The sequence below is a fragment of the Nothobranchius furzeri genome, chromosome 10 (genome assembly GCF_043380555.1).
Source record: "Nothobranchius furzeri strain GRZ-AD chromosome 10, NfurGRZ-RIMD1, whole genome shotgun sequence".
NCBI lineage: Eukaryota > Metazoa > Chordata > Actinopteri > Cyprinodontiformes > Nothobranchiidae > Nothobranchius > Nothobranchius furzeri.
This window is the reverse complement of record NC_091750.1, coordinates 19,727,469-19,748,316: the sequence shown is the minus strand read 5'-3', so window position 1 is coordinate 19,748,316 and position 20,848 is coordinate 19,727,469.

Here is a 20,848-nt window from a genome sequence, read left to right as displayed (position 1 = left end):
ATGACTCCATTCCTTTTTGTGGTTGTAGGGGCTGTTGATTGGAGTACACTAAAACAAACCTGATCTCTCTAGGACATTCAGAAGCCAAGTTATAAGCCCACAAATGTGTAACTGGACTACTTTAAATTGACACCAGATCCGGTGACCTTTGGGACATGGTTTGACCCCCTTAGGAAAGTGCTATCATCATTAAACGTTCAGATCACTTACAACTCAATAGATGCTACCTTCCTGTAACATTTCAGCCTGATTGGACCTTGTTTTCACACAAATGAACCCAGAATGATGTGAAATTGTGCTTCGTGCAACATAATTCTGGGTGCCATTTAAAAACCATAAGTGCTAATGACTCCATTCCTATTTGTGGTAATGGGGGCTGTTGATTGGAGTACTCTAAAACAAACCTGACCTCTCTAGGATATTCAGAAGCCAAGTTATAATCCTACAAATGTGTAACTGGACTACTTCTTTAAAGTGACACCAGGCCCGGTGACCTTTGGGACATGGTTTGACCCCCTATAGGAATGTGCGATCATCATGAAACGTTCAGATCACTTACAGCTCAATAGATTCTACCTTCTTGTAACGTTTCAGCCTGATTGGACCTTGTTTTCACACAAATGGACCCAGAATGATGTGAAATTGTGCTTCGTGCAACATAATTCTGGGTGCCATTTACAAACCATAAGTGCTAATTACTCAATTCCTTTTTGTGGTTGTAGGGGCTGTTGATTGGAGTACACTAAAACAAACCTGATGTCTCTAGGACATTCAGAAGCCAAGTTATAAGCCCACAAATGTGTAACTGGACTACCTCTTTAAATTGACACCAGATCCGGTGACCTTTGGGACATGGTTTGACCCCCTATAGGAATGTGCGATCATCATGAAACGTTCAGATCACTTACAACTCAATAGAGTCTACCTTCCTGTAACGTTTCAGCCTGATTGGACCTTGTTTTCACACAAATGAACCCAGAATGATGTGAAATTGTGCTTCGTGCAACATAATTCTGGGTGCCATTTAAAAACCATAAGTGCTAATGACTCCATTCCTTTTTGTGGTTGTAGGGGCTGTTGATTGGAGTACATTAAACCAAACCTGATCTCTCTAGGACATTCAGAAGCCAAGTTATAAGCCCACAAATGTGTAACTGGACTACTTCTTTAAATTGACACCAGATCCGGTGATGTTTGGGACATGGTTTGACCCCCTTAGGAATGTGCGATCATCATGAAACGTTCAGATCACTTACAACTCAATAGATTCTACCTTCTTGTAACGTTTCAGCCTGATTGGACCTTGTTTTCACACAAATGAACCCAGAATGATGTGAAATTGTGCTTCGTGCAACATAATTCTGGGTGCCATTTAAAAACCATAAGCGCTAATGACTTCATTCATTTTTGTGGTTGTAGGGGCTGTTGATTGGAGTACACTAAAATAAACCTGATCTCTCTAGACAATTCAGAAGCCAGGTTATAAGCCCACAAATGTGTAACTGGACTACTTCTTTAAATTGACACCAGATCCGGTGATCTTTGGGACATGGTTTGACCCCCTTAGGAATGTGCTATCATCATGAAACGTTCAGATCACTTACAACTCAATAGATTCTACCTTCTTGTAACGTTTCAGCCTGATTGGACCTTGTTTTCACACAAATGAACCCAGAATGATGTGAAATTGTGCTTCGTGCAACATAATTCTGGGTGCCATTTAAAAACCATAAGTGCTAATGACTCCATTCCTATTTGTGGTAATGGGGGCTGTTGACTGGAGTACTCTAAAACAAACCTGACCTCTCTAGGATATTCAGAAGCCAAGTTATAATCCTACAAATGTGTAACTGGACTACTTCTTTAAAGTGACACCAGGCCCGGTGACCTTTGGGACATGGTTTGACCCCCTATAGGAATGTGCGATCATCATGAAACGTTCAGATCACTTACAGCTCAATAGATTCTACCTTCTTGTAACGTTTCAGCCTGATTGGACCTTGTTTTCACACAAATGGACCCAGAATGATGTGAAATTGTGCTTCGTGCAACATAATTCTGGGTGCCATTTACAAACCATAAGTGCTAATTACTCAATTCCTTTTTGTGGTTGTAGGGGCTGTTGATTGGAGTACACTAAAACAAACCTGATGTCTCCAGGACATTCAGAAGCCAAGTTATAAGCCCACAAATGTGTAACTGGACTACCTCTTTAAATTGACACCAGATCCGGTGACCTTTGGGACATGGTTTGACCCCCTATAGGAATGTGCGATCATCATGAAACGTTCAGATCACTTACAACTCAATAGAGTCTACCTTCCTGTAACGTTTCAGCCTGATTGGACCTTGTTTTCACACAAATGAACCCAGAATGATGTGAAATTGTGCTTCGTGCAACATGATTCTGGGTGCCATTTACAAACCATAAGTGCTAATGACTCCATTCTTTTTTGTGGGTGTAGGGGCTGTTGATTGGAGTACACTAAAACAAACCTGATCTCTCTAGGACATTCAGAAGCCAAGTTATAAGCCCACAAATGTGTAACTGGACCACTTCTTTAAATTGACACCAGATCCGGTGACCTTTGGGACATGGTTTGACCCCCTTAGGAAAGTGCTATCATCATGAAACGTTCAGATCACTTACAACTCAATAGATTCTACCTTCCTGTAACGTTTCAGCCTGATTGGACCTTGTTTTCACACAAATGAACCCAGAAACATGTGAAATTGTGCTTCATGCAACATAATTCTGGGTGCCATTTAAAAACCATAAGTGCTAATGACTCCATTCCTTCTTGTGGTTGTAGGGGCTGTTGATTGGAGTACACTAAAACAAACCTCATCTCTCTAGGACATTCAGAAGCCAAGTTATAAGCCCACAAATGTGTAACTGGACTACTTCTTTAAAGTGACACCAGATCCGGTGACCTTTGGGACATGGTTTGACCCCCTTAGGAATGTGCGATCATCATGAAACGTTCAGATCACTTACAACTCAATAGATTCTACCTTCTTGTAACGTTTCAGCCTGATTGCACCTTGTTTTCACACAAATGGACCCAGAATGATGTGAAATTGTGTTTCGTGCAACATGATTCTGGGTGCCATTTAAAAACCATAAGTGCTAATGACTCCATTCTTTTTTGGGGTAATGGGGGCTGTTAATTGGAGTACTCTAAAACAAACCTGACCTCTCTAGGATATTCAGAAGCCAAGTTATAAGCCCACAAAGGTGTAACTGGACTACTTCTTTAAAGTGACACCAGGCCCGGTGACCTTTGGGACATGGTTTGACCCCCTATAGGAATGTGTGATCATCATGAAACATTCAGATCACTTACAACACAATAGATTCTACCTTCCTGTAAAGTCTCAGCCTGATTGGACCTTGTTTTCACACAAATGGACCCAGAATGATGTGAAATTGTGCTTCGTGCAACATAATTCTGGGTGCCATTTACAAACCATAAGTGCTAATTACTCAATTCCTTTTTGTGGTTGTAGGGGCTGTTGATTGGAGTACACTAAAACAAACCTGATGTCTCTAGGACATTCAGAAGCCAAGTTATAAGCCCACAAATGTGTAACTGGACTACCTCTTTAAATTGACACCAGATCCGGTGACCTTTGGGACATGGTTTGACCCCCTATAGGAATGTGCGATCATCATGAAACGTTCAGATCACTTACAACTCAATAGAGTCTACCTTCCTGTAACGTTTCAGCCTGATTGGACCTTGTTTTCACACAAATGAACCCAGAATGATGTGAAATTGTGCTTCGTGCAACATAATTCTGGGTGCCATTTAAAAACCATAAGTGCTAATGACTCCATTCCTTTTTGTGGTTGTAGGGGCTGTTGATTGGAGTACATTAAACCAAACCTGATCTCTCTAGGACATTCAGAAGCCAAGTTATAAGCCCACAAATGTGTAACTGGACTACTTCTTTAAATTGACACCAGATCCGGTGATGTTTGGGACATGGTTTGACCCCCTTAGGAATGTGCGATCATCATGAAACGTTCAGATCACTTACAACTCAATAGATTCTACCTTCTTGTAACGTTTCAGCCTGATTGGACCTTGTTTTCACACAAATGAACCCAGAATGATGTGAAATTGTGCTTCGTGCAACATAATTCTGGGTGCCATTTAAAAACCATAAGCGCTAATGACTTCATTCATTTTTGTGGTTGTAGGGGCTGTTGATTGGAGTACACTAAAATAAACCTGATCTCTCTAGACAATTCAGAAGCCAGGTTATAAGCCCACAAATGTGTAACTGGACTACTTCTTTAAATTGACACCAGATCCGGTGATCTTTGGGACATGGTTTGACCCCCTTAGGAATGTGCTATCATCATGAAACGTTCAGATCACTTACAACTCAATAGATTCTACCTTCTTGTAACGTTTCAGCCTGATTGGACCTTGTTTTCACACAAATGAACCCAGAATGATGTGAAATTGTGCTTCGTGCAACATAATTCTGGGTGCCATTTAAAAACCATAAGTGCTAATGACTCCATTCCTATTTGTGGTAATGGGGGCTGTTGATTGGAGTACTCTAAAACAAACCTGACCTCTCTAGGATATTCAGAAGCCAAGTTATAATCCTACAAATGTGTAACTGGACTACTTCTTTAAAGTGACACCAGGCCCGGTGACCTTTGGGACATGGTTTGACCCCCTATAGGAATGTGCGATCATCATGAAACGTTCAGATCACTTACAGCTCAATAGATTCTACCTTCTTGTAACGTTTCAGCCTGATTGGACCTTGTTTTCACACAAATGGACCCAGAATGATGTGAAATTGTGCTTCGTGCAACATAATTCTGGGTGCCATTTACAAACCATAAGTGCTAATTACTCATTTCCTTTTTGTGGTTGTAGGGGCTGTTGATTGGAGTACACTAAAACAAACCTGATGTCTCCAGGACATTCAGAAGCCAAGTTATAAGCCCACAAATGTGTAACTGGACTACCTCTTTAAATTGACACCAGATCCGGTGACCTTTGGGACATGGTTTGACCCCCTATAGGAATGTGCGATCATCATGAAACGTTCAGATCACTTACAACTCAATAGAGTCTACCTTCCTGTAACGTTTCAGCCTGATTGGACCTTGTTTTCACACAAATGAACCCAGAATGATGTGAAATTGTGATTCGTGCAACATAATTCTGGGTGCCATTTAAAAACCATAAGTGCTAATGACTCCATTCCTTTTTGTGGTTGTAGGGGCTGTTGATTGGAGTACATTAAACCAAACCTCATCTCTCTAGGACATTCAGAAGCCAAGTTATAAGCCCACAAATGTGTAACTGGACTACTTCTTTAAATTGACACCAGATCCGGTGATGTTTGGGACATGGTTTGACCCCCTTAGGAATGTGCGATCATCATGAAACGTTCAGATCACTTACAACTCAATAGATTCTACCTTCTTGTAACGTTTCAGCCTGATTGGACCTTGTTTTCACACAAATGAACCCAGAATGATGTGAAATTGTGCTTCGTGCAACATAATTCTGGGTGCCATTTAAAAACCATAAGCGCTAATGACTTCATTCCTTTTTGTGGTTGTAGGGGCTGTTGATTGGAGTACACTAAAATAAACCTGATCTCTCTAGACAATTCAGAAGCCAGGTTATAAGCCCACAAATGTGTAACTGGACTACTTCTTTAAATTGACACCAGATCCGGTGATCTTTGGGACATGGTTTGACCCCCTTAGGAAAGTGCTATCATCATGAAACGTTAAGATCACTTACAACTCAATAGATTCTACCTTCCTGTAACGTTTCTGCCTGATTGGACCTTGTTTTCACACAAATGAACCCAGAATGATGTGAAATTGTGCTTCGTGCAACATAACTCTGGGTGCCATTTACAAACCATAAGTGCTAATGACTCCATTCCTTTTTGTGGTTGTAGGGGCTGTTGATTGGAGTACACTAAAACAAACCTGATCTCTCTAGGACATTCAGAAGCCAAGTTATAAGCCCACAAATGTGTAACTGGACTACTTCTTTAAATTGACACCAGATCCGGTGACCTTTGGGACATGGTTTGACCCCTTATAGGAATGTGCGATCATCATGAAACGTTCAGATCACTTACAGCTCAATAGATTCTACCTTCTTGTAACGTTTCAGCCTGATTGGACCTTGTTTTCACACAAATGGACCCAGAATGATGTGAAATTGTGCTTCATGCAACATAATTCTGGGTGCCATTTACAAACCATAAGTGCTAATTACTCAATTCCTTTTTGTGGTTGTAGGGGCTGTTGATTGGAGTACACTAAATCAAACATGATCTCTCTAGGACATTCAGAAGCCAAGTTATAAGCCAACAAATGTGTAACTGGACTACCTTAAATTGATACTAGATCCGGTGACCTTTGGGACATGGTTTGACTCCCTTAGGAAAGTGCTATCGTCATGAAACGTTCAGATCACTTACAACTCAATAGATTCTACCTTCCTGTAACGTTTCAGCCTTATTGGACCTTGTTTTCACACAAATGGACCCAGAATGATGTGAAATTATGCTTCGTGCAACATAATTCTGGGTGCCATTTAAAGACCATAAGTGCTAATGACTCCATTCCTTTTTGGGGTAATGGGGGCTGTTAATTGGAGTACTCTAACTTAAACCTGACCTCTCTAGGACATTCAGAAGCCAAGTTATAAGCCCACAAATGTGTAACTGGACTACTTTAAATTGACACCAGATCCGGTGACCTTTGGGACATGGTTTGAACCCCTTAGGAAAGTGCTATCATCATGAAACGTTCAGATCACTTACAACTCAATAGATTCTACCTTCTTGTAATGTTTCAGCCTGATTGGACCTTGTTTTCACACAAATGAACCCAGAATGATGTGAAATTATGCTTCGTGCAACATAATTCTGGGTGCCATTTAAAAACAATAAGTGCTAATGACTCCATTCCTTTTTGGGGTAATGGGGGCTGTTAATTGGAGTACTCTAAATTAAACCTGACCTCTCTAGGATATTTAGAAGCCAAGTTATAAGCCCACAAAGGTGTAACTGCACTACTTCTTTAAAGTGACACCAGGCCCGGTGACCTTTGGGACATGGTTTGACCCCCTATAGGAATGTGCGATCATCATGAAACGTTCAGATCACTTACAACTCAATAGATTCTACCTTCTTGTAACGTTTCAGCCTGATTGGACCTTGTTTTCACACAAATGGACCCAGAATGATGTGAAATTGTGCTTCGTGCAACATAATTCTAGGTGCCATTTACAAACCATAAGTTTCTAATGACTCCATTCCTTTTTGTGGTTGTAGGGGCTGTTAATTGGAGTACAATAAAACAAACCTGACCTCTCTAGGACATTCAGAAGCCAAGTTATAAGCCGACAACGGTGTAACTGGACTACTTCTTTAAAGTGACACCAGGCCCGGTGACCTTTGGGACATGGTTTGACCCCCTTAGGAAAGTGCCATCATCATGAAACGTTCAGATCACTTACAACTCAATAGATTCTACCTTCTTGTAACGTTTCAGCCTGATTGGACCTTGTTTTCACACAAATGAACCCAGAATGATGTGAAATTGTGCTTCGTGCAACATAATTCTGGGTGCCATTTAAAAACCATAAGTGTTAATGACTCCATTCCTTTTTGGGGTAATGGGGGCTGTTAATTGGAGTACTCTAAATTAAACCTGACCTCTCTAGGATATTCAGAAGCCAAGTTATAAGCCCACAAAAGTGTAACTGCACTCCTTCTTTAAAGTGACACCAGGCCCGGTGACCTTTGGGACATGGTTTGAAACCCTATAGGAATGTGCGATCATCATGAAACGTTCAGATCACTTACAACTCAATAGATTCTACCTTCTTGTAATGTTTCAGCCTGATTGGACCTTGTTTTCACACAAATGGACCCAGAATGATGTGAAATTGTGCTTCGTGCAACATAATTCTGGGTGCCATTTACAAACCATAAGTGCTAATGACTCCATTCATTTTTGTGGTTGTAGGGGCTGTTGATCGGAGTACACTAAAACAAACCTGACCTCTCTCGGACATTCAGAAGCCAAGTTACAAGCCCACAAATGTGTAACTGGACTACTTCTTTAAATTGACACCAGATCCAGTGACCTTTGGGACATGGTTTGACCCCCTTAGGAAAGTTCTATCACCATGAAACGTTCAGATGACTTACAACTCAATAGATTCTACCTTCCTGTAACGTTTCAGCCTGATTGGACCTTGTTTTCACACAAATAAACCCAGAATGATGTAAAATTGTGCTTTGTGCAACATAATTCTGGGTGCCATTTAAAAACCATAAGTGCTAATGACTCCATTCCTTTTTGAGGTAATAGGGGCTGTTAACTGGAGTACTCTAAAACAATTTTGACCTCTCTAGGATATTCAGAAGCCAAGTTATAAGCACACAAATTTTTAACTGGACTACTTCTTTAAAGTGACACCAGAGCCGGTGACCTTTGGGACATGGTTTGACCCCTATAGGAATATGCGATCATCATGAAACGTTCAGATCACTTACAACTCAATAGATTCTACCTTCTTGTAACGTTTCAGCCTGATTGCACCTTGTTTTCACACAAATGGACCCAGAATGATGTGAAATTGTGCTTCGTGCAACATAATTCTTGGTGCCATTTACAAACCATAAGTGCTAATGACTCCATTCATTTTTGTGGTTGTAGGGGCTGTTGATTGGAGTACACTAAAACAAACCTGACCTCTCTAGGACATTCAGAAGCCAAGTTATAAACCACAAAGGTGTAACTGGACTACTTCTTTAAAGTGACACCAGGCCCGGTGGCCTTTGGGACATGGTTTGACCCCCTATAGGAATGTGCGATCATCATGAAACGTTCAGATAACTTACAACTCAATAGATTCTACCTTCTTGTAACGTTTCAGCCTGATTGGACCTTGTTTTCACACAAATGGACCCAGAATGATGTGAAATTGTGCTTCGTGCAACATAATTCTGGGTGCCATTTACAAACCATAAGTGGTAATGACTCCATTCTTTTTTGTGGGTGTATGGGCTGTTGATTGGAGTACACCAAAACAAACCTGATCTCTCTAGGACATTCAGAAGCCAAGTTATAAGCCCACAAATGTGTAACTGGACCACTTCTTTAAATTGACACCAGATCCGGTGACCTTTGGGACATGGTTTGACCCCCTTAGGAAAGTGCTATCATCATGAAACGTTCAGATCACTTACAACTCAATAGATTCTACCTTCTTGTAAGGTTTCAGCCTGATTGGACCTTGTTTTCACACAAATGAACCCAGAATGATGTGAAATTGTGCTTCATGCAACATAATTCTGGGTGCCATTTAAAAACCATAAGTGCTAATGACTCCATTCCTTCTTGTGGTTGTAGGGGCTGTTGATTGGAGTACACTAAAACAAACCTGATCTCTCTAGGACATTTAGAAGCCAAGTTATAAGCCCACAAATGTGTAACTGGACTACTTATTTAAAGTGACACCAGATCCGGTGACCTTTGGGACATGGTTTGACCCCCTTAGGAATGTGCGATCATCATGAAACGTTCAGATCACTTACAACTCAATAGATTCTACCTTCTTGTAAAGTTTCAGCCTGATTGCACCTTGTTTTCACACAAATGGACCCAGAATGATGTGAAATTGTGCTTCGTGCAACATGATTCTGGGTGCCATTTAAAAACCATAAGTGCTAACGACTCCATTCTTTTTTGGGGTAATGGGGGCTGTTAATTGGAGTACACTAAAACAAACCTGATCTCTCTAGGACATTTAGAAGCCAAGTTATAAGCCCACAAATGTGTAACTGGACTACTTATTTAAAGTGACACCAGATCCGGTGACCTTTGGGACATGGTTTGACCCCCTTAGGAATGTGCGATCATCATGAAACGTTCAGATCACTTACAACTCAATAGATTCTACCTTCTTGTAAAGTTTCAGCCTGATTGCACCTTGTTTTCACACAAATGGACCCAGAATGATGTGAAATTGTGCTTCGTGCAACATGATTCTGGGTGCCATTTACAAACCATAAGTGCTAATGACTCCATTCTTTTTTGTGGGTGTAGGGGCTGTTGATTGGAGTACACTAAAACAAACCTGATCTCTCTAGGACATTCAGAAGCCAAGTTATAAGCCCACAAATGTGTAACTGGACCACTTCTTTAAATTGACACCAGATCCGGTGACCTTTGGGACATGGTTTGACCCCCTTAGGAAAGTGCTATCATCATGAAACGTTCAGATCACTTACAACTCAATAGATTCTACCTTCCTGTAACGTTTCAGCCTGATTGGACCTTGTTTTCACACAAATGAACCCAGAAACATGTGAAATTGTGCTTCATGCAACATAATTCTGGGTGCCATTTAAAAACCATAAGTGCTAATGACTCCATTCCTTCTTGTGGTTGTAGGGGCTGTTGATTGGAGTACACTAAAACAAACCTCATCTCTCTAGGACATTCAGAAGCCAAGTTATAAGCCCACAAATGTGTAACTGGACTACTTCTTTAAAGTGACACCAGATCCGGTGACCTTTGGGACATGGTTTGACCCCCTTAGGAATGTGCGATCATCATGAAACGTTCAGATCACTTACAACTCAATAGATTCTACCTTCTTGTAACGTTTCAGCCTGATTGCACCTTGTTTTCACACAAATGGACCCAGAATGATGTGAAATTGTGTTTCGTGCAACATGATTCTGGGTGCCATTTAAAAACCATAAGTGCTAATGACTCCATTCTTTTTTGGGGTAATGGGGGCTGTTAATTGGAGTACTCTAAAACAAACCTGACCTCTCTAGGATATTCAGAAGCCAAGTTATAAGCCCACAAAGGTGTAACTGGACTACTTCTTTAAAGTGACACCAGGCCCGGTGACCTTTGGGACATGGTTTGACCCCCTATAGGAATGTGTGATCATCATGAAACATTCAGATCACTTACAACACAATAGATTCTACCTTCCTGTAAAGTCTCAGCCTGATTGGACCTTGTTTTCACACAAATGGACCCAGAATGATGTGAAATTGTGCTTCGTGCAACATAATTCTGGGTGCCATTTACAAACCATAAGTGCTAATGACTCCATTCCTTTTTGTGGTTGTAGGGGCTGTTGATCGGAGTACATTAAAACAAACCTGACCTCTCTAGGTTATTCAGAAGCCAAGTTATAAGCCCACAAATGTGTAACTGGACTACTTCTTTAAATATACACCAGATCCGGTGACCTTTGGGACATGGTTTGACCCCCTTAGGAAAGTGCTATCATCATGAAACGTTCAGATCACTTACAACTCAATAGATTCTACCTTCCTGTAACGTTTCAGCCTGATTGGACCTTGTATTCACACAAATGAACCCAGAATGATGTGAAATTTTGCTTTGTGCAACATAATTCTGGGTGCCATTTAAAAACCATAAGTGCTAATGACTCCATTCCTTTTTGTGGTTGTAGGGGCTGTTGATTGGAGTACACTAAAATAAACCTGATCTCTCTAGGACATTCAGAAGCCAAGTTATAAGCCCACAAATGTGTAACTGGACTATTTCTGTAAAGTGACACCAGGCCCGGTGACCTTTGGGACATGGTTTGACCCCCTTAGGAATGTGCGATCATCATGAAACGTTCAGATCACTTACAACTCAATAGATTCTACCTTCTTGTAACGTTTCAGCCTGATTGGACCTTGTTTTCACACAAATGGACCCAGAATGATGTGAAATTGTGCTTCGTGCAACATAATTCTGGGTGCCATTTACAAACCATAAGTGCTAATGACTCCATTCATTTTTGTGGTTGTAGGGGCTGTTGATCGGAGTACACTAAAACAAACCTGACCTCTCTCGGACATTCAGAAGCCAAGTTACAAGCCCACAAATGTGTAACTGGACTACTTCTTTAAATTGACACCAGATCCAGTGACCTTTGGGACATGGTTTGACCCCCTTAGGAAAATGCTATCACCATGAAACGTTCAGATGACTTACAACTCAATAGATTCTCCCTTCCTGTAACGTTTCAGCCTGATTGGACCTTGTTTTCACACAAATAAACCCAGAATGATGTAAAATTGTGCTTTGTGCAACATAATTCTGGGTGCCATTTAAAAACCATAAGTGCTAATGACTCCATTCCTTTTTGAGGTAATAGGGGCTGTTAATTGGAGTACTCTAAAACAATTTTGACCTCTCTAGGATATTCAGAAGCCAAGTTATAAGCACACAAATGTTTAACTGGACTACTTCTTTAAAGTGACACCAGAGCCGGTGACCTTTGGGACATGGTTTGATCCCCTATAGGAATGTGCGATCATCATGAAACGTTCAGATCACTTACAACTCAATAGATTCTACCTTCTTGTAACGTTTCAGCCTGATTGCACCTTGTTTTCACACAAATGGACCCAGAATGATGTGAAATTGTGCTTCGTGCAACATAATTCTTGGTGCCATTTACAAACCATAAGTGCTAATGACTCCATTCATTTTTGTGGTTGTAGGGGCTGTTGATTGGAGTACACTAAAACAAACCTGACCTCTCTAGGACATTCAGAAGCCAAGTTATAAGCCCACAAATGTGTAACTGGACCACTTCTTTAAATTGACACCAGATCCGGTGACCTTTGGGACATGGTTTGACCCCCTTAGGAAAGTGCTATCATCATGAAACGTTCAGATCACTTACAAATCAATAGATTCTACCTTCCTGTAAGGTTTCAGCCTGATTGGACCTTGTTTTCACACAAATGAACCCAGAATGATGTGAAATTGTGCTTCATGCAACATAATTCTGGGTGCCATTTAAAAACCATAAGTGCTAATGACTCCATTCCTTCTTGTGGTTGTAGGGGCTGTTGATTGGAGTACACTAAAACAAACCTGATCTCTCTAGGTCATTCAGAAGCCAAGTTATAAGCCCACAAATGTGTAACTGGACTACTTATTTAAAGTGACACCAGATCCGGTGACATTTGGGACATGGTTTGACCCCCTTAGGAATGTGCGATCATCATGAAACGTTCAGATCACTTACAACTCAATAGATTCTACCTTCTTGTAAAGTTTCAGCCTGATTGCACCTTGTTTTCACACAAATGGACCCAGAATGATGTGAAATTGTGCTTCGTGCAACATGATTCTGGGTGCCATTTAAAAACCATAAGTGCTAACGATTCCATTCTTTTTTGGGGTAATGGGGGCTGTTAATTGGAGTACTCTAAAACAAACCTGACCTCTCTAGGATATTCAGAAGCCAAGTTATAAGCCCACAAAAGTGTAACTGGACTACTTATTTAAAGTGACACCAGGCCCGGTGACCTTTGGGACATAGTTTGACCCCCTATAGGAATGTGCGATCATCATGAAACGTTCAGATCACTTACAACTCAATAGATTCTACCTTCTTGTAACGTTTCAGCCTGATTGGACCTTGTTTTCACACAAATGGACCCAGAATGATGTGAAATTGTGCTTCGTGCAACATAATTCTGGGTGCCATTTACAAACCATAAGTGCTAATGACTCCATTCATTTTTGTGGTTGTAGGGGCTGTTGATCGGAGTACACTAAAACAAACCTGACCTCTCTCGGACATTCAGAAGCCAAGTTACAAGCCCACAAATGTGTAACTGGACTACTTCTTTAAATTGACACCAGATCCAGTGACCTTTGGGACATGGTTTGACCCCCTTAGGAAAGTGCTATCACCATGAAACGTTCAGATGACTTACAACTCAATAGATTCTCCCTTCCTGTAACGTTTCAGCCTGATTGGACCTTGTTTTCACACAAATAAACCCAGAATGATGTAAAATTGTGCTTTGTGCAACATAATTCTGGGTGCCATTTAAAAACCATAAGTGCTAATGACTCCATTCCTTTTTGAGGTAATAGGGGCTGTTAATTGGAGTACTCTAAAACAATTTTGACCTCTCTAGGATATTCAGAAGCCAAGTTATAAGCACACAAATGTTTAACTGGACTACTTCTTTAAAGTGACACCAGAGCCGGTGACCTTTGGGACATGGTTTGACCCCTATAGGACTATGCGATCATCATGAAACGTTCAGATCACTTACAACTCAATAGATTCTACCTTCTTGTAACGTTTCAGCCTGATTGCACCTTGTTTTCACACAAATGGACCCAGAATGATGTGAAATTGTGCTTCGTGCAACATAATTCTTGGTGCCATTTACAAACCATAAGTGCTAATGACTCCATTCATTTTTGTGGTTGTAGGGGCTGTTGATTGGAGTACACTAAAAAAAACCTGACCTCTCTAGGACATTCAGAAGCCAAGTTATAAACCACAAAGGTGTAACTGGACTACTTCTTTAAAGTGACACCAGGCCCGGTGGCCTTTGGGACATGGTTTGACCCCCTATAGGAATGTGCGATCATCATGAAACGTTCAGATCACTTACAACTCAATAGATTCTACCTTCTTGTAACGTTTCAGCCTGATTGGACCTTGTTTTCACACAAATGGACCCAGAATGATGTGAAATTGTGCTTCGTGCAACATAATTCTGGGTGCCATTTACAAACCATAAGTGGTAATGACTCCATTCTTTTTTGTGGGTGTATGGGCTGTTGATTGGAGTACACCAAAACAAACCTGATCTCTCTAGGACATTCAGAAGCCAAGTTATAAGCCCACAAATGTGTAACTGGACCACTTCTTTAAATTGACACCAGATCCGGTGACCTTTGGGACATGGTTTGACCCCCTTAGGAAAGTGCTATCATCATGAAACGTTCAGATCACTTACAACTCAATAGATTCTACCTTCCTGTAAGGTTTCAGCCTGATTGGACCTTGTTTTCACACAAATGAACCCAGAATGATGTGAAATTGTGCTTCATGCAACATAATTCTGGGTGCCATTTAAAAACCATAAGTGCTAATGACTCCATTCCTTCTTGTGGTTGTAGGGGCTGTTGATTGGAGTACACTAAAACAAACCTGATCTCTCTAGGACATTCAGAAGCCAAGTTATAAGCCCACAAATGTGTAACTGGACTACTTATTTAAAGTGACACCAGATCCGGTGACATTTAGGACATGGTTTGACCCCCTTAAGAATGTGCGATCATCATGAAACGTTCAGATCACTTACAACTCAATAGATTCTACCTTCTTGTAAAGTTTCAGCCTGATTGCACCTTGTTTTCACACAAATGGACCCAGAATGATGTGAAATTGTGCTTCGTGCAACATGATTCTGGGTGCCATTTAAAAACCATAAGTGCTAACGACTCCATTCTTTTTTGGGGTAATGGGGGCTGTTAATTGGAGTACTCTAAAACAAACCTGATCTCTCTAGGATATTCAGAAGCCAAGTTATAAGCCCACAAAAGTGTAACTGGACTACTTATTTAAAGTGACACCAGGCCCGGTGACCTTTGGGACATGGTTTGACCCCCTATAGGAATGTGCGATCATCATGAAACGTTCAGATCACTTACAACTCAATAGATTCTACCTTCTTGTAACGTTTCAGCCTGATTGGACCTTGTTTTCACACAAATGGACCCAGAATGATGTGAAATTGTGCTTCGTGCAACATGATTCTGGGTGCCATTTACAAACCATAAGTGCTAATGACTCCATTCTTTTTTGTGGGTGTAGGGGCTGTTGATTGGAGTACACTAAAACAAACCTGATCTCTCTAGGACATTCAGAAGCCAAGTTATAAGCCCACAAATGTGTAACTGGACCACTTCTTTAAATTGACACCAGATCCGGTGACCTTTGGGACATGGTTTGACCCCCTTAGGAAAGTGCTATCATCATGAAATGTTCAGATCACTTACAACTCAATAGATTCTACCTTCCTGTAACGTTTCAGCCTGATTGGACCTTGTTTTCACACAAATGAACCCAGAAACATGTGAAATTGTGCTTCATGCAACATAATTCTGGGTGCCATTTAAAAACCATAAGTGCTAATGACTCCATTCCTTCTTGTGGTTGTAGGGGCTGTTGATTGGAGTACACTAAAACAAACCTCATCTCTCTAGGACATTCAGAAGCCAAGTTATAAGCCCACAAATGTGTAACTGGACTACTTCTTTAAAGTGACACCAGATCCGGTGACCTTTGGGACATGGTTTGACCCCCTTAGGAATGTGCGATCATCATGAAACGTTCAGATCACTTACAACTCAATAGATTCTACCTTCTTGTAACGTTTCAGCCTGATTGCACCTTGTTTTCACACAAATGGACCCAGAATGATGTGAAATTGTGCTTCGTGCAACATGATTCTGGGTGCCATTTAAAAACCATAAGTGCTAATGACTCCATTCTTTTTTGGGGTAATGGGGGCTGTTAATTGGAGTACTCTAAAACAAACCTGACCTCTCTAGGATATTCAGAAGCCAAGTTATAAGCCCACAAAGGTGTAACTGGACTACTTCTTTAAAGTGACACCAGGCCCGGTGACCTTTGGGACATGGTTTGACCCCCTATAGGAATGTGCGATCATCATGAAACATTCAGATCACTTACAACACAATAGATTCTACCTTCCTGTAAAGTTTCAGCCTGATTGGACCTTGTTTTCACACAAATGGACCCAGAATGATGTGAAATTGTGCTTCGTGCAACATAATTCTGGGTGCCATTTACAAACCATAAGTGCTAATGACTCCATTCCTTTTTGTGGTTGTAGGGGCTGTTGATCGGAGTACATTAAAACAAACCTGACCTCTCTAGGTTATTCAGAAGCCAAGTTATAAGCCCACAAATGTGTAACTGGACTACTTCTTTAAATATACACCAGATCCGGTGACCTTTGGGACATGGTTTGACCCCCTTAGGAAAGTGCTATCATCATGAAACGTTCAGATCACTTACAACTCAATAGATTCTACCTTCCTGTAACGTTTCAGCCTGATTGGACCTTGTGTTCACACAAATGAACCCAGAATGATGTGAAATTTTGCTTTGTGCAACATAATTCTGGGTGCCATTTAAAAACCATAAGTGCTAATGACTCCATTCCTTTTTGTGGTTGTAGGGGCTGTTGATTGGAGTACACTAAAATAAACCTGATCTCTCTAGGACATTCAGAAGCCAAGTTATAAGCCCACAAATGTGTAACTGGACTATTTCTGTAAAGTGACACCAGGCCCGGTGACCTTTGGGACATGGTTTGACCCCCTTAGGAATGTGCGATCATCATGAAACGTTCAGATCACTTACAACTCAATAGATTCTACCTTCTTGTAACGTTTCAGCCTGATTGGACCTTGTTTTCACACAAATGGACCCAGAATGATGTGAAATTGTGCTTCGTGCAACATAATTCTGGGTGCCATTTAAAAACCGTAAGTGCTAATGACTCCATTCCTTTTTGAGGTAATAGGGGCTGTTAATTGGAGTACTCTAAAACAAACTTGACCTCTCTTGGATATTCAGAAGCCAAGTTATAAGCCCACAAATGTGTAACTGGACTACTTCTTTAAAGTGACACCAGGCCCGGTGACCTTTGGGACATGGTTTGACCCCCTATAGGAATATGCGATCATCATGAAACGTTCAGATCACTTACAACTCAATAGATTCTACCTTCTTGTAACTTTTCAGCCTGATTGGACCTTGTTTTCACACAAATGGAACCAGAATGATGTGAAATTGTGCTTTGTGCAACATAATTCTGGGTGCCATTTACAAACCATAAGTGCTAATGACTCCATTCCTTTTTGTGGTTGTAGGGGCTGTTGATTGGAGTACACTAAAATAAACCTGACCTTTCTAGGACATTCAGAAGCCAAGTTATAAAACCACAAAGGTGTAACTGGACTACTTCTTTAAAGTGACACCAGGCCCGGTGACCTTTGGGACATGGTTTGACCCCCTATAGGAATGTGCGATCATCATGAAACGTTCAGATCACTTACAACTCAATAGATTCTACCTTCTTGTAACGTTTAAGCCTGATTGGACCTTGTTTTCACACAAATGGACCAAGAATGATGAGAAATTGTGCTTCGTGCAACATAATTCTGGGTGCCATTTACAAACCATAAGTGCTAATGACTCCATTCTTTTTTGTGATTGTAGGGGCTGTTGATTGGAGTACACTAAAAGAAACCTGATCTCTCTAGGACATTCAGAAGCCAAGTTATAAGCCCACAAATGTGTAACTGGACCACTTCTTTAAATTGACACCAGATCCGGTGACCTTTGGGGCATTGTTTGACCCCCTTAGGAAAGTGCTATCATCATGAAACGTTCAGATCACTTACAACTCAATAGATTCTACCTTCTTGTAACGTTTCAGCCTGATTGCACCTTGTTTTCACACAAATGGACCCAGAATGATGTGAAATTGTGCTTCGTGCAACATAATTCTTGGTGCCATTTACAAACCATAAGTGCTAATGACTCCATTCATTTTTGTGGTTGTAGGGGCTGTTGATTGGAGTACACTAAAACAAACCTGACCTCTCTAGGACATTCAGAAGCCAAGTTATAAGCCCACAAATGTGTAACTGGACCACTTCTTTAAATTGACACCAGATCCGGTGACCTTTGGGACATGGTTTGACCCCCTTAGGAAAGTGCTATCATCATGAAACGTTCAGATCACTTACAACTCAATAGATTCTACCTTCCTGTAAGGTTTCAGCCTGATTGGACCTTGTTTTCACACAAATGAACCCAGAATGATGTGAAATTGTGCTTCATGCAACATAATTCTGGGTGCCATTTAAAAACCATAAGTGCTAATGACTCCATTCCTTCTTGTGGTTGTAGGGGCTGTTGATTGGAGTACACTAAAACAAACCTGATCTCTCTAGGACATTCAGAAGCCAAGTTATAAGCCCACAAATGTGTAACTGGACTACTTATTTAAAGTGACACCAGATCCGGTGACATTTGGGACATGGTTTGACCCCCTTAGGAATGTGCGATCATCATGAAACGTTCAGATCACTTACAACTCAATAGATTCTACCTTCTTGTAAAGTTTCAGCCTGATTGCACCTTGTTTTCACACAAATGGACCCAGAATGATGTGAAATTGTGCTTCGTGCAACATGATTCTGGGTGCCATTTAAAAACCATAAGTGCTAACGACTCCATTCTTTTTTGGGGTAATGGGGGCTGTTAATTGGAGTACTCTAAAACAAACCTGACCTCTCTAGGATATTCAGAAGCCAAGTTATAAGCCCACAAAAGTGTAACTGGACTACTTATTTAAAGTGACACCAGGCCCGGTGACCTTTGGGACATAGTTTGACCCCCTATAGGAATGTGCGATCATCATGAAACGTTCAGATCACTTACAACTCAATAGATTCTACCTTCTTGTAACGTTTCAGCCTGATTGGACCTTGTTTTCACACAAATGGACCCAGAATGATGTGAAATTGTGCTTCGTGCAACATAATTCTGGGTGCCATTTACAAACCATAAGTGCTAATGACTCCATTCATTTTTGTGGTTGTAGGGGCTGTTGATCGGAGTACACTAAAACAAACCTGACCTCTCTCGGACATTCAGAAGCCAAGTTACAAGCCCACAAATTTGTAACTGGACTACTTCTTTAAATTGACACCAGATCCAGTGACCTTTGGGACATGGTTTGACCCCCTTAGGAAAGTGCTATCACCATGAAACGTTCAGATGACTTACAACTCAATAGATTCTCCCTTCTTGTAACGTTTCAGCCTGATTGGACCTTGTTTTCACACAAATAAACCCAGAATGATGTAAAATTGTGCTTTGTGCAACATAATTCTGGGTGCCATTTAAAAACCATAAGTGCTAATGACTCCATTCCTTTTTGAGGTAATAGGGGCTGTTAATTGGAGTACTCTAAAACAATTTTGACCTCTCTAGGATATTCAGAAGCCAAGTTATAAGCACACAAATGTTTAACTGGACTACTTCTTTAAAGTGACACCAGAGCCGGTGACCTTTGGGACATGGTTTGACCCCTATAGGACTATGCGATCATCATGAAACGTTCAGATCACTTACAACTCAATAGATTCTACCTTCTTGTAACGTTTCAGCCTGATTGCACCTTGTTTTCACACAAATGGACCCAGAATGATGTGAAATTGTGCTTCGTGCAACATAATTCTTGGTGCCATTTACAAACCATAAGTGCTAATGACTCCATTCATTTTTGTGGTTGTAGGGGCTGTTGATTGGAGTACACTAAAAAAAACCTGACCTCTCTAGGACATTCAGAAGCCAAGTTATAAACCACAAAGGTGTAACTGGACTACTTCTTTAAAGTGACACCAGGCCCGGTGGCCTTTGGGACATGGTTTGACCCCCTATAGGAATGTGCGATCATCATGAAACGTTCAGATCACTTACAACTCAATAGATTCTACCTTCTTGTAACGTTTCAGCCTGATTGGACCTTGTTTTCACACAAATGGACCCAGAATGATGTGAAATTGTGCTTCGTGCAACATAATTCTGGGTGCCATTTACAAACCATAAGTGGTAATGACTCCATTCTTTTTTGTGGGTGTATGGGCTGTTGATTGGAGTACACCAAAACAAACCTGATCTCTCTAGGACATTCAGAAGCCAAGTTATAAGCCCACAAATGTGTAACTGGACCACTTCTTTAAATTGACACCAGATCCGGTGACCTTTGGGACATGGTTTGACCCCCTTAGGAAAGTGCTATCATCATGAAACGTTCAGATCACTTACAATTCAATAGATTCTACCTTCCTGTAAGGTTTCAGCCTGATTGGACCTTGTTTTCACACAAATGAACCCAGAATGATGTGAAATTGTGCTTC